The sequence below is a fragment of the Colobus angolensis genome, unplaced genomic scaffold (genome assembly GCF_000951035.1).
Source record: "Colobus angolensis palliatus isolate OR3802 unplaced genomic scaffold, Cang.pa_1.0 Scaffold224, whole genome shotgun sequence".
NCBI classification, from domain to species: Eukaryota; Metazoa; Chordata; class Mammalia; order Primates; family Cercopithecidae; genus Colobus; species Colobus angolensis.
The window spans coordinates 199,641-210,134 of NW_012115422.1; the positions used below are offsets into that span (position 1 = coordinate 199,641).

The following is a 10,494-nucleotide window of genomic DNA, read 5'->3' on the forward strand; positions in this document are numbered from 1 at the left end:
TAGCTCTGCCACCTGTTAGCGGAGCAAGTAAATTGGAAAGAAAAAAGATTTATTGAGCACGTACTATATGACAGATTTTGTGCTAGTAACTTTATATAAAATATTACATTTAATCTTTACAACACCTTATAAAATAAGTATTAATTCTCGCATTTTGTAGATGAGGAAACTGAGACATGGTGAAATTAAGTGTTCACACAATCAGGAATGGGAGGCCAAGTTTGAAGCTTGGGGCTGTCACATCTACAAGTGGGCTCTTCCTAGGATACTATGTTTTCATTAGACTCAATACTGCCTTTGGTTACTTTTACATTTTCCCATGGGGCCATAATGTACACTCTCTAATGCTTTCTTCTAGTTCTAAAGTTTACTCCTGGCTGGCTGAGGTTTTAGTTGAACCTAGAACTACTAGTTCTAAAAATACTCAGAGTATTTTAAAAGTATTTATAATCTGTTAGTTTAAAACATATTCACAAGTTCTTTGACATTCCCTTAAAAGATAGAGCCTTATTTCCCTTCCCTTGAATGCAGCTGGGCTTAGCAACTTGCTTCTAATGAATGGAACAAGGTAGAAGTGGCAGCATGTGATCTTTAAAACTAGGTCATAAAAGGCAATACTATAAATTCTTCCTTGCTTTTCCTTAGATTTCTTGCTCTGGGAAAGCAGGCCATGCTGTAAGGACACTCAAGCTGCCTAATGAGAGGTGCCCTTGGTGGGAAACCCAGGCCTCTTGTCAACAGCTATGTAAAGAAACCCTAATTAGGCCCTCACATGAGACTGCATCCTTGGCCAGTGTCTTAACCGTGACCTCATGAATTTCTGACCCACAGACAGTGTGAGCTAATAAGTAATTGTTTTCTTAATCCACTAAGTTTGGGGTATTTTGTTACACAGCAACAAATAACTAATACAATAATAAAGGGGCCAGGTATAAAGTCAAACCTGGCCTTTAAAAAGTGTTATATACTCACTGAAGATATATTAAGGAAATCTGAATGGATAAGTCAAAAAATATAAGAAAAATGAGAAGAAGAAGTTTATAAGGTCATCTCATACTTTCAACAGCACCAGTCCCTTAAGTGTAAAGTTTTGGCCCAACAATATTCATGCCTTTTTTGCTGAAAGGCATCAGTATGGTAAGAGGAGATTTGGTATAAGTGCTTGGGTGAATTCTATCTATTTGTGATTGTCTCATAGTGCTCTGCTCATAAAATACAAATCTCTGGATAAGATGGGAGGAGAGAAAACTTGACAGTGTTGACTTTCTACCCCACTGCCTTCATAAAATTTAGCTAGATTGTGTCTACAATATAGAATATCAGTGTTGGAAGCAACCTTAAGAACCATTTAATATTTTCATTTAAGAGATTTAGGAATGGGAGCACTAAAGCGTAGTGGTTGCCCATAGTCACAGGGCAGGTAGGTGTTCTCCCTGAGATTCCAGGTGACTGAATTCCAGAGCAGTGCCTGTGCTTCTACTGGAGGCTGCTTAGGGTCCGTTTGCTGAAGTGACTTCTGTAGGTATATTTATCTGAGCAGAGGTGACAATGTGGCTCCCAGTGCTTCTACAGATTCTCCATACTTCTCTTCTCACACACCTTGCCATGTGTCTTGGGTAGTAGGATTTGCATTTTGTTGGGAAGCCTCTCCCTTGATCATAGGGAAGCCTGGAAGATCACTGATGTAAGCTAAAACGAATTCAGATGGGCATTGATGAAAGCAATTCAAATGTTGGAGAAACATAGCATTGCTCAACAAAATGCTCCAGAGTCACTGATTTTAATGATTATTTCCTTAGAGCGGGTGGCCTTCTTACTACTGGAGGACTGATTAGTGACTTTCCTAAGAAAGACATTTCTAGAGAAATTCTGAAACTGACTCAAAGAAACACGAGACTTCATTTTGATGGACTTAAAAATAATATTAACATCAATCATTTAATGAAAAAGAAGTAGTGTGAACAGGAAGTAGCACAAAATACAGTGTTGCAGTGGAAGGTTGGTGTGTGCTGCTGGGAACCGAAAGCTGAGGAGGCTGTGGATGTGGGGAACAAGTACTCTGTAAGGACGGGGAGAGAGTGGTCAGAGAGGCGGAGAACCAACAGAGCCACCCATCCAAGCAGCCCAAATGCTGGGCTCTTTTGAACTGGCATCGCACCCCAAACACTAAACGGGCTGAGATGATGAGCTCCAGCTGCTTCTCCCAATGGTGTCTGTCCAAAATGGTGACTCTGGGACATGGACATTTGCATGCTTACATGTGTGGAGGGCACCCCAAGGCTTATCACCACCCCCAGACCTCCCTGAGGTTTTCTTTACAGGCCGGCATCCCTAGCAGTGCATCTGGAGTGCTTTCCTAGTTACTGCCCTGGCCTGGAGGCCTGGTTTCCTCCATTAAATTTCACCATCTTATCGCCAACCCAAAGGTATCAGTGCCTGTTGGCCCCATTATATGATGCTGTCTCCAGGACCTAATTCGCTAGTGTGGCTAAAAAGTAAAAACAAACAACCCCTCCCCCCGCAAAAAAAAAAAACCCGAAACAAAACAAATAAAAAAAATCTGCGTAGCCACATCCTACTCCCTTGATCGATGGCTTTCTCCCCGTTCTCCCAATGAATGTCTTTGGGGTCTTCCTTTTCTCCTCTGGCAGATACTCTTCCATTCATCCAATTCCTTCTCCATTAAAAGGCATCGAGCAGTGGTCTCTGAAAACATGTCTAGCAGGATGTCCACTTTCAGCTGCAAGAGACTGTTCTCTTCCTCCAGTTGCTGGTTCTGCCTGTGAAGGCAATGGGCCTCCCTCCGGTCCACACCTCCACTAATCCCTGTCTCTGCTATCCACTGGTCATTTTCAAACTTCAGGCTTTGTGTTTGTTTTTGTTTTATGAACCTTTTCCAGGTTCATAGTGGGAATTCCATAGTCCAGGCCCAGCTCCATCTCCTGGGTTGACTGATCCAAGGAATCAGGTTGGAGAGAGACGCAGAATTCCAAGGAGGCATCTTCTTGGGACTAAACATATTCCCAAAGAGGGGCATCTTTGGCTTGATGATGGAAAAGCCAATGCTCCCTTCTCCTGACATGTCCCAGAAGCCAGGGATACCTCAAGACTTCCTGCAAGGACCCTGTCCACGTCCCCATCACCCACTGTGACCATAGTCTGCCAGCCTTCCTCATGGATTATTCTAATTATTAATTGGGAATAAGTAAAGTGAAGACAAAAGGTCTCCAGAAATGCTGGAGACATTGTTGTTGACTCTTCTCTTACTCTCACACCCACTTTTGGTCTCTCAGCAACTCTTACTAGCTCTAACTGAGGATTATGTTTATGTATGTGTGTGTGTGTGTATATATATAAAAAATAGTGATAAGAGCTATTATATATACAAGAACTAATGCATATATATCCAAAATTCTGGCATTTTTCTCTACACCTTACCCCACTGCCACCTTCTTGGTGGCCAATCTTGGTCAAAATCACATTTCTCACCTGGATTACTGTAGAATACATTATAACAATACCGCAATTACTAGATTACTTTCTGTAACAGATTATTTTCAACTGACCGCCCACTTGCACTTTTGCTGTCTGTAATCTATTCTCAACACCACAGCAGAATGATCCTGTTGAAAGGAAGCCATTTCTCTGCTCAAAACTTTTCAAAGGCTCCCCACCTCACTCAAAGTGAAAGCCCAAGTCCCTTCCATGACCCACGGAGGCTCTGTCTGTCCTGGCCACAGGGCTGCCCCACACCCCTGCCATTCATGACCATTCTGAGCTCATCTCCTGCCTCTCCCACCCTTTAACTGCACCAGTCACACGTGTCTTCTACTGGTGCTTGAATGAGCAGGCATATTCCCATCTTAAAGCCTGAGACCCCCATAGCTGCGCTGGCTCAAATGTCAACCCCTTCAATCCAACACTTTCTATCCTGACTCCTTGCTTTACTTTTTCTCCTTAGCTCTTATCACCATGAAACATGCTATATATCTAACTTATTTTTCTTGTTTGTTGCTCTTCTTGTGGTTCAAGGGAGAGAAGACAATACTGTAGATTGAAGAGATTGCAGTGGAGATGACAAGAAGAGTCTGGATTCAGGATAAATTTTGAAGGTCATGCTGACAGGACTTGCTGTGGGGTTGAATGTGGAGTTGAGAGAAAGAAATCCAAGGAGATGACTCTGGTTTTGATCTGAGAAATTGGGTGTATGGTGGTACTAGGGTAGGAAAATAATTTAGGATGATTTTTTTTTTTGATAGGGAAGATCAATAGCTCAGTTTCAGCCATGTTAATTAAATGTACAGAGATGTAATAAAGATGTATTTATCATGCCAATCTAAACCTCAGGAAAGAGGTCTGGACTAGTAAAATGAACTTGGGCATCATCAACATTTGGATGATATTTGAAGATATGGGGGCTTTTGTAATCACTGAAGAAAAAAGTGTAGCCAGAGAAGAGACTTACAAAAAGTTGCTGGAGGAGCTAGTGCTTAAAGATTTAGTTTAGGAAGGAATAGATGACACAGAAAAGAAGAAACTGTTTCAGGAGCCCAGCTCATGAGAAGGAGAGCAAGCTGGGAAACAGGGCCCAAGTTTACCAGAGCATGTGACTACAGATATAAATAAGTTTGTGGAATGAAGGTGGGAAGTTGAAATGGTTTTCACATGATTGCATCTATATTTCTGCATGAAATGTATGACAAGGTCTTCGGCTGAAGTTGGGTGGAAGGAGATGTTGGAGATTTGAGGATTGAGGAGAAAGTGTGTAATAGTCATCTTGGAAGTAGGTTAATGAATTTACTAGGGAAGTTTAGTTGTCAGATAGTGTTGAGTGCTCACTGAAGATTTTTGGTCATAAATTTGAAATGGGTCCTGATAGCCTTGGTTGTGTGATTTTTCTCCAGCAACATTTGGCTGCTTGGGTACGGGGGTACAGTAAGCGATTAGTTGAGTTGAAGAAGAGTTGGAGTGGGGAGAGGGAGAAATGGAGAGTTGCTATTTAATGGGTGTAGCTGTCATTACACAAGGTGATCAAGATTGAGAGATCTGCTGTACAACATTGTGCCTGTGGTTAGCATTATTACACTATATACTTAAAATTTGTTAATAGGGTAGATTTCATGTTAAGTGTTCTTACCACAGTAAAAGAATATAAAAAGACAGGTTCCATATAATATCAAATAACATTAGATTTGGTTGCAGAGCTCAGAGAAAATTTCTAACTCTGGATATGTATATTCAAAAATAAAAGTAAAAAGCTAAAGAGTAAAAAAAATAAATAAACCTTCAAATAAAGGTTCAGAAAAATAAAGTTCTGGAAAGCAGATTTGGATAAATGAACTTTATAAATTAGGAAATAGAATAAAATGTACAACAGACAACTGGGTGCCATGGCTCATACCTGTAATCACAGCACTTTGGAAGGCAGATGTAGGCGGACTGCCTGAGCTCAGGAGTTTGAGACCAGCCTGGAAAACATCATTAAACCCCATCTCTACTAAATACAAAAAAAATTAGCCAGGCGTGGCAGAGTGCACCTGTAACCCCAGCTACTCGGGAGACTGATGCAGGAGAATTGCTTGAATCCGGGTTGTGGAGGTTGCAGTGAGCTGAGATCGTTCCGCTGCACTCCAGCCTGGTCTGGGTATTTGAGCGTAGGTTGGAAGGAAGGGACTGGAACTGACATACAGATATCTCAGGAAGTGCAGTCCAGGCAGAATGACAACAGATGCAAGGTAGGCCTGTGGCTAAAGCGAGGTGCCCTGGGTATCTTGGAGGGCTCATACTCTGCAAGGGAAGAGTAGTAGGAGAGGAGGTCAGAGACATGATGGGGGGAAGGGATCAGATTGCATGTAACGTGCCAGCTTGAGGAGGGCTTTGCAGGCCATTGCAAAGATTTGGCTTTTACCTTGTGTAAGATGGGAAGCCACTGGAGGGTTTTGAACAGAGATGAGACATACACTTAGGAGGACCACTATGCCTGCTGTGTTGAGAGGAGACAGAAGAGGGACAAGACCGAGGGAGGGAGGCCAGCTGGGAAGCTCTTACAATAATCCAGGTGAAAGCAGATAGCAACCTACACCTGGCTAGTAGCGCTGGCAATGGAGAAGAGAATCTGGCCAGAGTTTGGATGCGTTGTGAAGGAAGAGGAAAAAGGGTTTGCCAATGGGCTGGAAGTGGGACATGAGGCAGAAAGGAGAGTCTAAGAACTTTGTCCTGAGCAACTGGAAGGTTGGAATAAATATTTACTCAGATGGGGAAAACTGAGGGGGAGTTAGATTTGGTTTCAAATCAGGTTTTGGTTTTATTCATGTCAGGGTTGAGATTCCTTTTAGACTTGAAAGCAGAGGTGTGGAATAAGCAGTTGGCTATATAAGACTAGAATTCAGGGTTCTGAGTTCTAGCTCAGTTCTATTTTATACTGAAGATAAAAATTTGAAACTCATCTTAAGCCATGAGACTGTATGAGATCTTTACAGGACTGTGTGTGGATAGAGTACAGAAAAGGCCGAGTATACAAGAGGCATACCAATGTTCAGAGGTCAGGAGATGAGAAGGAACCAGCAAAGGTTGATGAGTGGAAAGCAAGGAGAACGTGGTGTCTGGGAGCCAAAGGCTGCAGTTATTGGCAATGGCAGGGTCTAGGTTTCACATGGTCTATGTCTAGTGAAATAGTGGAACACTATTTTGAAGATGATATTTCTCTAGACCTAGACCAACGACCATGTGAGTGGATGGCTAAGGTGGGCTGGAGGAAAAGGTTATTGGAGCAAAGGAGGACAAGGAGTTGAGTCTCAGGATGTTGGTTGATTCCAAAGTCAATGATGGGGTTTATGGTAAGAGAAAGGCGGTGAGTAATAAGCTGACATCACCCATGACTCCATGAACCAGGAGGCAGCCAGCACACAGCAATGAGAGGCTTGTGAGGCTGCATAGTTTGGTGATTGGCTTCAAAAAAGCTGGGGTTTTTGAAGGAGAAGGTCAGACATTTGAGAAGTTACGAGGGGGCACCAGATGAGCATTTACCCCTCTCCCAGCTTTCAGGTGCTCGGGGAAGAGGAGAGGCAGTCTTTAGCTGAGAGGGCTTCTGGAAGTAGAATCCTCAGAGGACAGCCTGGCTTCCCTGGGCAGGAAGATACATTTATTTTTAAATTTATTTTTATTTTAAATTTTTTATTTTAAAATTTTATGGGTACTTAGTAGGTGCATATATTTATGGGGTACATGAGATATTTTGATATAGGCATGTAATGCATGATAATCACATCAGACTAAATGGGGTTTCTATCCCTCAAGCATTTATCGTTTCTTTGTGTTATAAACAATCCAATTATACTCTTTTAGCTATTTTAAAATGTACAATAAATTATTGTTGACTGTAGTTATCAAATCCTAGACCTTATTCATTCTATCTAACTACATTTTTGTACTCATTAACCATCCCCACTTCCCTGCTCCACTATACTTCCCAGCCTCTGTAACCATCATTCTGTCTGCCTGTGTTCAATTGTTTTAAGTTTTAGCTCCCATGAATGAGTGAGGACATGTGAAGTTTGTCTTTCTGTTCCTGGCTTATTTTGCTTAACACAATGTCCTCCAGTTCCATCATGTTGTAAATGACAGGCTCTCATAGGAAGACACATTTAGAAGTGGAAAAAGGTGTAGGAGAGTTTGCTGATCAGTGAGTTCCTAAGGGTACAGTGGAAAAGCTTGGGAAGAGAGGAGGATTTGTATTAGATTAGATAATACCTGTCTGCTGAGGGATGATCTGCTGGTGACCCAGGTTAAAGTGTGTGTTGACAGGGTGGGTAGCGGGAAGGAGCCACAAATGACTAGTATTGGTATGAAGCATTTGGGATTAGTCCAGAGCAGCGAGGGGCAAGATCTCCAGGCAGCTGGTCTAGCCTGAGGCTGGAGACGTCATGGCAGGAGGAAGACAAGATGATTGAAGACCCTCCTGAGGCTGATCACACCCCATGTGTAGGGTGGTGGAGAGTAGAGTAAATCTCTCTATGATAGCTAATTATAATATTGCTATAGTCATCACAATTGAGGGAAATTTATCAGCAACTAGGCCATAGACTGAGAGAAGTTTATCTGAAACTAGGCCAAGGACAGATGAATTGCTCTTTGTCCCCACCCACTGACTATCCTAATAAGTGTTGACAAACATGAACCAAACTTTTGCTGATAAAAAGAAGAGATATTCAAAGAAACCTGGAGAAAGAAAGAGGTGAGCCTTTTACAAATTTCAGGAAATGGCCAAACCACTCTTACCTTTAGTTTTCATGGTAACTGTTGGCCAGTAAAGTAGAGCTGCCCTGTGCTTCTGCGTCTGTCTTATCCCCATCAAGGGTCTACTGAGCAGGGAGATTCTAAAGGCTCATTTGACAACAAAAGGTTGGGATGGCCAAGAGTTGCTTCTTTTCCATTTATTTCCATTTGCTTTCATTTTCAAGCCTCGTTCATTGTGGCTGTGGGACTCTATTGCTCATGAAGGGCAAACGGGTCCTTCTCTGTATTCATCATGTGGGTTTTCAGAAGGGTCCCCGGCCTGGCAATTAGGAGATAGGACCCAGTTCTGACTCTTTTCCTTACCTCCCTTGTGACCTGAGCCAGGTAACTTATCCTCTTTAGACCTCAGTCTTTTCACCTGAGGTCCTTTTCACCTCTCATATCCTATGTCTTAAAGTTACTTGAGTCAGCAGGAAGTGAAAGTAGAATCTGCAATGTCTTGGTACAAACTAAGGAGAGAGCCCAGGATTTTGATTCAGAATAAGAAACTCATTATTCACTCTAGGGTTAATCACTTTATAGCAGCTTGACTAAGGGACATCACTTCTGTGAATCCATTTAAAAATTGTATTAAACTGGTTGATATGTGCACTTTTCTTGGCTTCTTAAGAGAGATTTTGATACTATAAATAAGATTATTGGTAGGGGCGAATATGGAACTGATAAAGATGCTTCCAAAATTCTTACAGGTACCATTAACTGGCATAATATCATGGATTGTTGATTGAATTGGCAACCAATCAATCAGTAGTGAGCATCTATTTTTTCCATCGAAGTGTATTTATTGAGGGGCAGGATCATGCTGGGGGAATATGGATAAAGTAGAATCACATAGTAGTACCTCACAGCTGGGGTCACCGACACGAGATAACTTCTTTAAGGTCCTACACTACTAAGAAGTAAGTTAGGATTTGAACCTTGATTTGTCCGCCCCAAAGTTGATAATCTTTCTAGTCAACCCGCAACCCCTTCTCATATTTATATGTTAAGTAAGTGGCAGGCACTGTGCTAGGAATTAGTGTTGTCCTGGCAGCATTTGGCACTGGAAATGGGATCTTATTTCAGCCAATCATTAGTTGTCCCATTAATTAAAACAGGCTGTATTATTTTGATTCTTGGTTTAGTCTTAGAGTCTTATGATAATAATTAGAAGCTGACATGACCAATTACAAGGGTTCTTCAGTGAACATTCATTTTCTGCAATAAAATGAGCATCTCAGGTGGTCTTTTCTCAGTGGGTGAGTGATATTCCACATGTTCCTCTCGCTGATAGCCTATGGGAGAATGGAAGTTAGAGCGTGAGGTAAAAAATCAGGACAGCTAGAGAAAGCCTTGTCTGACCCAAATCTACCCTTATATGGGATATGTGGATATAAATATTCCACATAAATAATGTGCTTGTGTCATTTACTTATATTTTGCTTTTTAAGAGAACCACAATCACTGTGATTCATACTGAAACATAGACACACATGTATCTACACACAAACCCACACTATCATCTGGCTAAATTACCAACTGCCCAACCTTCATCTGACAGTTGTGGAAAGAGAAATGCAAAGAGTTTACTGCCTTGTAGAGAGTTCCCAACTGAAAGAGTCAATTGGTATAAATATGGGCTTTATGACCTCAAATTCCTAGGATTTATTTCAGGCAGAATTGTCTCTTTTTTATCATTCAAGAAAGTAGAGAACAGTACAGTGTATCTGTTTAGATTCTGGCGTCTGAGGTCTTTGTGGACTTGAATGCTGATAGGGCGATAATGCATCTAAACATTTAACTCAAGGGCTGCCAGAGAGTAAAATTGTAATTAGTTTATTAATTTAATAACTTCTTGCATCTTCAAGTAGAATAAATGGCTTAATGACTTGGAGTAAACCAACTTAAGAAATTAGTGTATTCTACTATGTAGTTTTGGGGACAAGGATTCATCTTTCTATCTTCAGTGCCTAGAGTAGTGCCTGGAAGTGAATGTTATTTTGTTGTTGTTGTTGTTATTTAGTTTTCATTTCATAATCATAAACTTAACTCTGCAATCCAGCTAGGCATGGAAGGGAACAAGGAAAACATGGAACCCAAAGGGAACTGCAGCGAGAGCACAAAGAATCTAGGATACTACAAGCAGATGGGGTGGAGGGTGCTCTCCTGAGCTGCAGAAGGAATGGTCCAGTGGTTAAGATAAAACACAAGTCAAACCTT

General features: G+C 41.6%; 1 pseudogene; it reads right to left on the bottom strand.

The window, feature by feature from the left end:
• Nucleotides 1–2,575: 2,575 nt before the first annotated feature.
• LOC105513206 lies at nt 2,576–3,070 on the bottom strand (annotated as a pseudogene).
• Between the last annotated feature and the right edge of the window lie 7,424 nt (nt 3,071–10,494).